Here is a 12100-nt window from a genome sequence, read left to right on the forward strand (position 1 = left end):
CTTTCCGACAATGGTTGGGTAGCATGGAGCCATGGCAATGGGCTCAAAGTTTTGACGAGAGCTTTCGTTACGGTCAAATGACCACAAACTTGGTTGAGGGGATCAGCGCTGTGTTGTTCAAAACGCGACATCTTCTGACTTCATCTGTATTCGCAGCTACATTTTACAGGTTGGCTACCTTGATCCCAAGAATGGGTCAGCAACAAGTCAACCAGATGGAGGCAAGACACGTTTTTGTCGAACATGTTAGAGATACAATGGTTGCAAACCTTCGGATGGCGAGGTCGATGAATGTAGAAGTATATTCACGATGTAATGAAACGTTTCGCGTAATAGAGACCATCGGCCGTCGACCCAGTATACCACCTAGGTCCTACGGAGTTGATCTCTGAAATAGATGTTGCGATTGCAGGAGGTTCCAGACACTTCATTATCCTTGTGCCCATGTCGTGGCAGCTTGTGCTAAAGTCTCACTTAATGTAGATCAATTTATCGATGAAGTGTACACCCTTGAACGCACGTTGCGTGTATGGGAGAATGAATTTCCTGTGCTTCCTGACTTATCTACTTGGGAGGTTCCTCGGATGAACTTTGAGCTTATCCCAGACAAAGGGTTGCGTAGGAACCCGAAAGGTCGTCTGCAATCATCCAGAATCCGTAACGAAATAGACATTAGAGAGAAATCTGACGGGAAGCTGTGTGGATTATACAGAGTAGCCGGTCATAATCGGAGTAAATGCCCGCTCCGAAACTACCATACTGGACAATCATCGCGATCGGATAGAAATTGAGATATTGTTCATTACAAGTTGTTCATTGCATAATGAAAGAAAAAGTCTTGTCTCTTTAATTTTTAAGTATTTTATAATTAATTACTTTTTAATATTACTATTTTTTTTCTTATTATATACTTTAACCAAGTAATTCCAAAATTCACCCTCAAATTCATAAATAAAATGCCAAATAAAATTCATTACATAAATATGAAGTTATTTATATTACAAAACCCCTTAAAATTGATGGTTTGATGGTGTCGTTCTAGGGGTATATCTTTGTGAAGCTCGACATTCACGTTGCAGACGATTACTACAATCAACGTTCTCTTCATCCATATCAAATGCAATCGATGAACTCGAGTTGGGAGGAATAGAGAACGACGGTAGATACGACTCTGGAGGAGTAGAGTATGGTGGTGGGTACAAGCTGGGAGGAGTAGAGAATGTCGATAGATACGAGCCAGAAGGAGCGGAGTACGGTGGTGGATACGAGCTAGAAGGAGCGGAGTATGGTGGTGGATACGAGCTGGAATAAGCAGAGTACTGTGGTGGATACGAGCCGGAAGGAGCGGAGTACGATGGTGGGCTGAAGATATCAAACTCTGAATGATATCTGTGGGATAAAGAGCCCGGGAAATAGTTATCGCCTCCTAAATCTGGATGATAAGAACTATTCCCAAAGTGTAGTTCCGGCTCTGGCTCTGGCTCCGACTCCGACTCCGGCTCCGGCTCCGGCCCTAGTGCATGATGCGGATGTGGTAAATGCACGAGTTCCCGAGTACCACGAGATACTACCGCTCACCGGATGACCATATATTCGATCCCGAGGAGTTGTTCGTGGGCGTAGATTCAAAGTAAGGAAGAGTGCGATTTGCCATTAAGCGGTATAGTATGAATATATCAAGAGACTACAAAGTCGTCGAGTCTAAACCGACATTATATATTGGAGAGTGTTGAAAGTCGGCAGAAGGCTGCAATTGGAGGATACGAGCTGCATTTATCCAGAAGTCTCAGATGTGGGAGATACGAAAATTTGTTGGGCCTCACACATGTACTTCAACACGAATGACAGAAGATCATTGAAAACTTGATTCGAAAACTATCTGTACATGCATCATGCCAATGGTTGAAGACATGCCGACCATTAAAGTTTCGGTATTAATTGCCAAAATGCAGTACGATTCCAGTATCGAGTATCATACCGAAAGGCATGGATAGCTAAACAGATGGCAATGGAGCAATTGTACGGAAATTTCGATGCATCGTACAATGAGTTACAGGGATGGATTGCAGCAATGAGGGAGTACGTACCGAGGACTGTCATTGAGTTGCAGACACGACCTTATTATGGCCCGGATGAGCAATGACAATCTGGTAAAAGAATATTCCAACGGATGTTTTGGACATTTGATCCATGTGTGCGTGCATTTCCCCACTGTAAGCCATTTGTGCAAGTAGGTGGGACATGGCTATATGGTAAATGCGCCATGCTAGAACCACACATTTTCGAGATTATAAGAATGCAGAGGATGACTCGACTTGATAGTGACATAGAAGGTCAGACAAACACATCTTTCCGACAATGGTTGGGTAGCATAAAGCCATGGCAATGGGCTCAAAGTTTTGACGAGGGCTTTCGTTACGGTCAAATGACCACAAACTTGGTTGAGGGGATAACGTTGTGTTGTTCAAAACGCGACATCTTCCAATTTCATCTGTATTTGCAGCTACATTCTACAAGTTGGTTACCTTGATGCCAAGAATGGGTCAGCAACAAGTCAACCAAGTAGAGGCAGGACACGTTTTTGTCGAACATGTTAGGGATGCAATGGTTGCAAACCGTCTGATGGCGAGGTCGATGAATGTAGAAGTATATTCATGACGTAATGAAATGTTTCGCGTTATAGAGACCATCGGCCGTCGACCCGGTATACCACCTAGGTCCTACGGAGTTGATCTCCGAAATAGACGCTGCGATTGCAGGAGGTTCCAGACACTTCATTATCCTTGTGCACATGTTGTGGCAGCTTGTGCTAAAGTCTCGCTTAATGTAGATCAATTTATCGATGAAGTGTACACCCTTGAACGCACGTTACGTGTATGGAAGAATGAATTTCCCGTGCTTCCTGACTTATCTACTTGGGAGGTTCCTCGAATGAACTTTGAGCTTATCCAAAACAAAGGGTTGCGTAGGAACCCGAAAGGTCGTCCGCAATCATTCAGAATCAATAACGAAATGGACATTAGAGAGAAATCTGACGAGAAGCTGTGTGGATTATGCAGAGTAGCCGGTCATAATCGGAGTAAATGCCCGCTCCGAAACTACCACACTAGACAATCATCGCGATCGGATAGAAATTGAGATATTGTTCATTACAAGTTGTTCATTGCATAATGAAAGAAAAAGTCTTGTCTTTTTAATTTTTAAGTATTTTAAAATTGATTACTTTTTAATACTACTCTTTTTTTTCTCATTATATACTTTAACCAAGTAATTCCAAAATTTACCCTCAAATTCATAAATAAAATGCCAAATAAAATTACTTACATAAATATGAAGTTATTTATATTACAAAACCCCTTAAAATTGATGGTTTGATGGTGTCGTTCTAGGGGTATATCTTTGTGGAGCTCGACGTTCACGTTGTGACGATTACGACAATCAACGTTCTCTTCATCCATATCAAATGCAATCGATGAACTCGAGTTGGGGGGAGTAGAGAACGACGGTAGATACGACTCTGGAGGAGTAGAGTATGGTGGTGGATACAAGCCGGGACGAGTAGAGAATGTCGATGGATACGAGCCAGAAGGAGCGGAGTACGGTGGTGGATACGAGCTAGAAGAAGCGGAGTATGGTGGTAGATAGGAGCTGGAAGGAGCAAAGTACTGTAATGGATACGAGCCGGAAGGAACGGAGTACGATGGTGGGCTGAAGATATCAAACTCTGAATGATATCCGTGGGATGAAGAGCCCGGGAAATAGTTATCACCTCCCAGATCTAGATGATAAGAACTATTCCCGGAGTGTAGTTCCGGCTCTAGCTTCGACTCCGGCTCCGGCTCTAGTGCATGATGCGGATGTGGTAAATGCTGCCCAATTCGTGTCGTATGCGGGGGGACTACCATCGACCGCCCACCAAATAAAAATGGTTTCCCCTTCTCATAGTACCACTGTAGGTACTGTGGCGATGGCTGCAGATCCAAACAACGATCTATCTGAGGTACCCTACTAAACCGGTTGTTCCACACCGTAATATATTGTTCATGCTCATCTCCCCAATCAGTTCCATGCCTCCCCCTCCTAGTCATGTCATGTAGCTGTGCGTCCAATCGTACTGGCTGTGTCAGGATATATTGTATACAACCGAACTGTCGGAGTACCCAATCTCCATGATACCACTCCACCGTCTAAAAATAGATAAGGGGTGCGCTAATGCACCATAAGTGTGAGTGGACCTGAGCATACGATGGAATAACAGCTGTAACTTCAAGAACAGAATATGGCATCCAAATGAACTGCACAGTTCATAACATTTTTATATTAACATGGGTCAAGTGAGATAAAATAATAAAATAAAATTAATATTAAAAAAACTAACTCCCTCTCCAGAATGATTCTCAATCATCAGACGGTATATCGGAACCGTGTATGACCTCCCGATACCTGGATTCGTGCTCCATCTATGAAAACAAATTGTTAGAACAATATAATCTGAAAAAAGTAGAACAATATAATCTGAAAAAAGAGACAATTAATTGCTGTAACGCGTAAAGATTCATCACCTATTAACGAGTAGAAATGTATATGATTGGTGACTAATGGATGCCAAGAATGGCATCCGATAAAGCGTCCACGACTGCAGCAGTATGAGACATTCACCTATGTCTACCGTAGAGGGATCTGTCGTCCGACAAAGTTCGCTGTACAAAATGGCTAACACTGCGAACCCATAACTGTATAAACGCGTGTTATGCAAATCGGATAGTAGCGGTAAGTACATCAAGTGGACGTCACTGCCGTGTGTATCCGTCATGAGTACACCTTCTATAAAGTGCATAATATAAGCTCGAGCGGCCTACATAACCTCTAATTCAGTGCCAGTACTCGGCAAATGCTCAAAATTAGCCTTTAGCCATGAAAACCGCAAAGTGGCAAATTTTCCCTCACTTGGCGAGTGTCCAAGTAAGTCATAGCAAAGGCGAGTCGGCTTGGAGATCAAACTTACGCTCGTGACGGCGTTCCCATCGATGGGGAGCCCCAGCTGTAATGCAACGTCCTCTAGCGTGATGGTGCACTCCCCGCACGGCAAATGAAATGTGTGGGTCTCTGGACGCCATCGCTCTACTAAGGCAGAAATCAAGTCATGTCGTAGATTAAAAGTCCGGATCAATGCTGCTGATCCAAACCCGGCTAACTCTAAGAACGGTATTAGGTGTTCATCCGGCTGAAACCCTACACTATGAATACGGCCCTTCAATACGCGGTACTCGACCTGACATTATTATATTAACGAAATAGTTAATACAATATAATTTCATTCAACAAATAATGTGACTATCAAATAAAAATTTCATTACCATCTCATTAATGTTACTTGATATGTGATTATTATTATCGATCAATGAATCCATTTGTCGCAAATCGCAATTAAAAAATTAAATTTATTTAATTTATTTCAAAATTTTCAATAAATTATTTCAAAATTTTAAAAAAAAAATACGATAAATATCTCATAATTCCCCATCATTTACATACAATAAAAAATAAATATAAATTATCTAAAGATTAAAAACATATGAATTAAAAATAATTGAAATTGAAACATACCTAAGTAGTTTCTTTCACACAACCTATAAAATTATATAACAACAAATTTAATTAAAATTTTGATCAATCAATAAAATTATCAAATAAATAAATAATAATATAAATTTACATTATATAGAAATTACATTAAAATTCATAAAACACTAAACTATAAACACTAACAACTTATAATCATTAATTACTAACACAAAATAACTATAAAATTATTTTCTTAAAAAATACATTTCTAAAAAATTATAATACAGTAAAATCACTAAACACTAACAATTTATATAACCTAATCATTTTTTAAAATACATTATCAAAAAATCACAATACATTAATACACTACTAAAAAATAATTTTATTGCACAACTATTTTCGTAAATAATGTATCGACAATCTATTTTTGTATATAATAAATTCTTTTATACCAAATAGGTAAAAAACCGTGTTTTTTCCTTCAAAATCAATCTCTCTATTAGTCAATAATCATCTCATTAGAATTTTTTTAAAAAATTCTTTTCTTTGCTAAATTCAGTTTTTTACTAATATGGGTTTAAAAATTTATTATATATGAAAATAGATTATCGATACATTATTTACTAAAATAGATTATTTATAACAAAATATTTAACAAAATAAATTTAACATTATTAAACTAAACAAAATAATTTAGAATATATAATCTTAAATTACTAATAAATTAATTTTAAAATAATTACAAACACAAAAATTTATCAAATAATTCTAAATTACTAACAATTTAATTTTAAAATAATTATAAAAATTACTAACCTTTTTTATTCTTCTTCTTCCCCAATTTTTGTCCTATACAAATTACTTTCATCCCTTCCCATATTGACATAATAATACACTGGGGAGGGTTAAGGGCTAATGACAGTGCATGGTAAGGCTGCAGGGTGTGGCGCCCCTGCAACATGCGCCACATGTGGCGCCTACGGGTAAGGCGCGACCCGTTTTTTACTCAATTTTTTTAAAATATAATAATAATAATATTAATATTAAAAAATTTATTATTAAAATATTATGTCGCGCCTCTCTGATAGGCGCGACTAAAAAAAATAACCTATTTTTGTAAATAATCTATCGACAACCTATTCGATATATAATAAAATTTTTAAACCCATATTAATAAAAACCACAATTAACACGTTATGTTCCACCACCCACCCTACTCTACTATGGATATATAATCTTGAAAACTACAACCACCTTTATAGATACTAGATACATCTATCCCTACCCTATCCCGCTCTATCTCAGTCTAATTTTTGCTATTTATATTTAATATTTTTAAAGTCAAGTAAATATTTAAACATAATTATTCAAAAAATATTTAAACATAAAATATATGGTTTTTCTATAATACATGTACCCTTTTAATATTTATATATATATATATATATATAAGGATAAAATAATAATTTCTTATAGTGGAGCAAGGTGGGGCGGGACAAGCAATTACTATACCTACTTCATATTCACTATCCAAAAGAAAAAATCTACTCCATTAAAAGAGAGTCGATTCAAAATCCATCAGGTGATTCGAGTTTTGTTATATTCAAGGGTGTTATTCAAGTAAAACCCTCTCAAAAATTTGAACTCGATCCAAATACTTAAGAAAAAATCCACTATATTTTTCCAACTATTTATTGATGAAATGCATTAATATTTGACATAGATAGAACATGAATAAAATATATATATATATATATATAACATAACAAGAATAGTAACATGAGTACAACATTAATACATGAAAAATAAAAATATATATACAAACATATAAAAATTGTCTAAATGAGATCAATTTTAACATATTATTTAAATTATATAACAAAGAAAGTATGAAAATATAACTGAAAAGGCAACCTTTTCATTTTAGTTACTACTCCCAAAACAGAGAGAATTTCTGAAAATATGATTTTCGTGACTTCCTGTATATGGTTTAAAGAAATAAAATATAATAAGTCAAGTTTTATTTTCAAATAATTTATCAAACACATCTTTAATTTCTTTCAATTATTTTTTGGTATTATTCAATTTAGATTCATTTTTTTACATTTTCAAGACATTTTTAATAATAGGTTTAAATTTCATATTTATACAAACTTTTTTTTTAATATTTACTTAGGTTGTCTCCTTTATTGTTATTCTTCCAAAATACTGATCCCAATATTTCTTTTCCCAAACCATGTACTAATTAATAGTTTTTTTATAGGTTGTATTAATTAATGGTTAAAAATTTTATGCAAAGCCATCTTAATTAATTAAACTTGTTATGTAACTCAGCTCTAAGAAATCAAAGGTGTAATCCTTTTATACTAAAAAATTCCAAATTATTGTTTATCAAATACAAAAATTATATTAATATCATATAAATAAATGTCAACTCAAACATATTCAGAATAAAAATTTAAATTCGGTTCCAAACAATTTATCTCTCATCCTCAATTATAGAAAATTTTATTAAACTCATATTTAAACATTTATACAACTTAATAGTTGTACACTCCTGACCAGAATTGCATTCACATATTCTTCCTTGGTTTGACTTCTACAAGTCAACAACTTTTATTTAATTTTACTTTCTTTAAATAAAGGGGAAAAAATAAAATTATGCTTGTTACAATGGTTAATGATTTGTGTATATTGATTGTTATAAAAATAATTGTGTTTTTTTTTTCTCAAGCAAAATAGAGTTTTTAACTTAGTTTTTCACTATTTTCGTATTTTTATATTTTTTGGGTAATAAGTGAAAATCTCTCATTTTTGTCTAATTTTTTACCCGAATTGGCCGATAGTGCCATTGGGAGGTCTAACAAGTGTTTGAGTGATGTAAGGGCGTGTCGGAGTTCAAAAACGAGCAAGAATGACATCTAGGGCAAGGGTATTGCAATATCCAACCCCTGGAATCGCGATACCTTTGGCAATATAGAAGACCAAGGACACCTTTTAGTGGTATTGCGACATCCTTCTTAGGTATCACAATATTCACCTCTCAAGGAAGACCCCCAAGTTCAATAGTGCCCAAGATGTCGCGATATCGCCTTCGTCAGAAGGACGAACTTGGACAAAAAGGGCAACCATTGTCTACCAGAGCCACCAATCATACAAGACTCGTGTAGGGGCAATTTTGGCATCAAAAAATCATTAAAACACCCTTCAAAACAACCAAAAATTGCTAAGGAGGAGAGAGACACATTTTAGCTTAGTTTTAGGTTTAGTTTTCTCTAAGTTTTCTTTAGTTTTTCTCTGCACTTTTCTAGGATTTTTATTTTTCTCTTCTTCTACCTTAGATTAGAGTTTATTTTCCTGTATTTACGTCTTGTTCTTGATGTTCTTTATGTTAGTTAAGTTAGTTAACATTATAGCTAAGATTTTTTTTACATTTCCAGTCCCTAGACCTTGTTTTCAAGACTCTTTAAGCTTTAGTTTAATGTATTTCAGTTTATTTCATTTCAAATCTATTAAAGCTTGTTCCTTTTATGTTTCTTGCTTTAGATTTCCTTATTGAGTGCTTTTGGTTTCATGTTGTTTAAGTTTTCTTACATCAAAATCTCAACTTTCACATTTTTCTTAAGTTTTACTTTTATGGCTACTTTGTTTTTTATTATTATGTTTATTTTCTTGACTTTGAGTATGTGTAGCTAAATCCTTAAGGAGGTTGGTTGATGGAGATGTGGATAAACTAAAATCTTTAGATAAAGGACTAAAACGTAACAAATTGAACTAATTTGAATAGAATTAAGAACTTAGGTAGTGACGCCCCTAAAGAAATATTAAGATAAAGTGAGACCGGAAGGTAATATTGTCATGCACCTGTTCATTAGTCTCGAATTAATCAACGAGATCAAAAGATAAGTCGGAGCTAATTTGTCTAAATCAATAAAATTAAGATCGGAAGATAAAAGGGAGTCACCTGGTAATTTATGCGATTTATGTCCCTAGTCAGAGATTTGGTGAACCACATCGAAGTCAACCAACCCCCATTAGTCATTTGCTAGATAGTCCCTCTAGTTTACATTTCTTGCAAGTTAGTCCCTAGAGTAGAATATTTAATATTCTTGCAAACTTATCTTTTATGAATCGTCATAATATAAAATCGTATTAGCTGCCACTTAGCCTCTATTGTGTATGCTAGTTATTGCTCAATCGCCTCTTCCTTTAGGTTCGATCCTTGGAATACTTCGGTGTTTCATTGTAACATTATAAATATTACAATTGATCTGTATTCTTGCAATACGCGTGCATACCGGTCACTAAGACTCAATCGGAAAATTTATATATATTTTTGACATGTAAATAATTTGTTTCATAAATTAGTTGTTTTAATGCATACTCGTGCAACCGATCACTAAGACTCAATCGGCAAATTTATATATTTTTTTGACATGTAAATAATTTGTTTCAGGTATGTATTAGTATCGTTTTCATGTTATATTTTGGTTCTGTCATAGTTGCATAGGTTTTTGCATAGTTGTTCAATTTAGAAAATAGTTTGTACATTTATACCATGTTGGGGTTATACTTAGTCCATTTATATTTTATATTATTTATCATGGTGGATTGATTTAAAGAAAAAATATATTTTTTCATATCATGCTTGTATTATTTTTGTGTGTTGGAAGCTTTCTACAAATTTTATGTGTATTTTATCACCTTAATGTATTGCATTATTTATATTATTTAAAATAATTTAAAAATAAATTAAATCCTTAATTAAAAGTCAATAATCAATTGAACTTTTAAAATATAGTTTTCTGTTAAAGCTCTTAGTGAGCTATTAATCGTTGATTTGGAAATTGATGTGAAAAATAATGATGTGGTGGTTGAAGTAGCATTATCATGGAAAAATGTTATTTTACATTAGCTTAATTGATTTTTTCTAATTATTTAAACTTATAAAATATTATTAAAAATATAAAATTATAGAAAAACTATAAATTGATTACAAATGATTAAAATATTAGAGAATTTTAGAAAAATTATAAAAACTATTATTAGGAACAAAGAAAATAAAATATAGGAGAATATAATGGAGAGAAATTACTTGTATTAAAACCCTAAAATCAATCCTAAGAATCTGTAACACTCCCCCTCAAGTTGGAGCATAGATATTGATCATACTCAACTAGTTACATAGATAGGCAATCTCATTCTCATTAAGTGCCTTTGTGAACAGATCAACAAGTTATTCTCCTGTCTTTACATAACCCTTGAAAATTGACTTATCCAAAATTTTCTCCCGAATAAAGTGACTATCAACCTCAATGTGTTTGGTTCTTTCATGATAAATCGGATTTGAAAGGATATGAAGAGTTGTTTGATTATTGCATAACAGCTTTACTGGTGATGAATGCTCCAACCCAATTTTAGTTAACAGATGTCGTATCCACATGATTTCACATGTAGGTTGTGTCATAATCCTATACTTCAATTTCGCACTAAACCGAGATACAACATTTTGCTTCTTACTTCTCCATGATATTAAGTTTCCACCAACAAAAACAAAATACCTAGTAGTAGATATTCTATCTATCTTAGATCCGACCTAGACTGTGACACCCCATACACGACTCGATTGCCAGGTTCGAGTTGATGTGCAACATTCGTTGTCGGAGAAACTACGATCACACTATGTTCAATTTATACTACTAATGATAAATTTTAACTAATACAGTCATACAATACGATATAAAGTCATTTCTGAGTCTTATATGAGCTTACAAAAGTTCTAAAGCTAATCCAAGGTCAAATTAAAACCAAATTCTAAAGTTTCCAAAAATACAGGGTTGACGTCATGATGCAACATACTGAGTAGGTCTCGTTGTGACCTTGAATACACGTCGTCGCAACGTGAATCTAGGGCTTCTCCTCATCACGATGTTGGGAATATGTCATCGTAGCATGACTCACTGTTCCCAAAAGGACCAATTTGAAATAAGTTGGAAAGACCTAAAACGATACTTAAACATCCCAATTACAACCAATTCAACAATATACCAATTGCATTCAAGCCAAAATGGTACTTCAAGATAATATTAAACAACCAAATTCTAATTCGACCATTTTCGATATAAAATCGGCTTAAACCTTGGGTACATGTCATATACTAATTAAAAGAGAACTTTACAACTTTGATGAGGTGGACAATTGTTTCTTGGATGCTAAAACTACTTCTTGAATTCCCAAATATTACCTAAACCTGCCCACGAAGAAAGCAAATTGTACGCTGAGTAATAAAATTCAGTGGTACATTTATAAATCAAAGTAATATAACATGACATTAGTAACTTGTCATATTACATATATGTATAGAACTATTCAAATTATGTCCTATAATTCCAAGTAATTCTATTGACACATACACATATGAGTATACATCTTCAATTGGTAGAATCAATTCATTCAACATAGAAAGAGAGTTAACCAATTCAAGTTGCTTGGCAAACACCAACTTTAAACCATACATGAAATTCACATTTAT

Source organism: Gossypium arboreum, chromosome 7 (assembly GCF_025698485.1).
Source record: "Gossypium arboreum isolate Shixiya-1 chromosome 7, ASM2569848v2, whole genome shotgun sequence".
Classification (NCBI taxonomy): Eukaryota; Viridiplantae; Streptophyta; class Magnoliopsida; order Malvales; family Malvaceae; genus Gossypium; species Gossypium arboreum.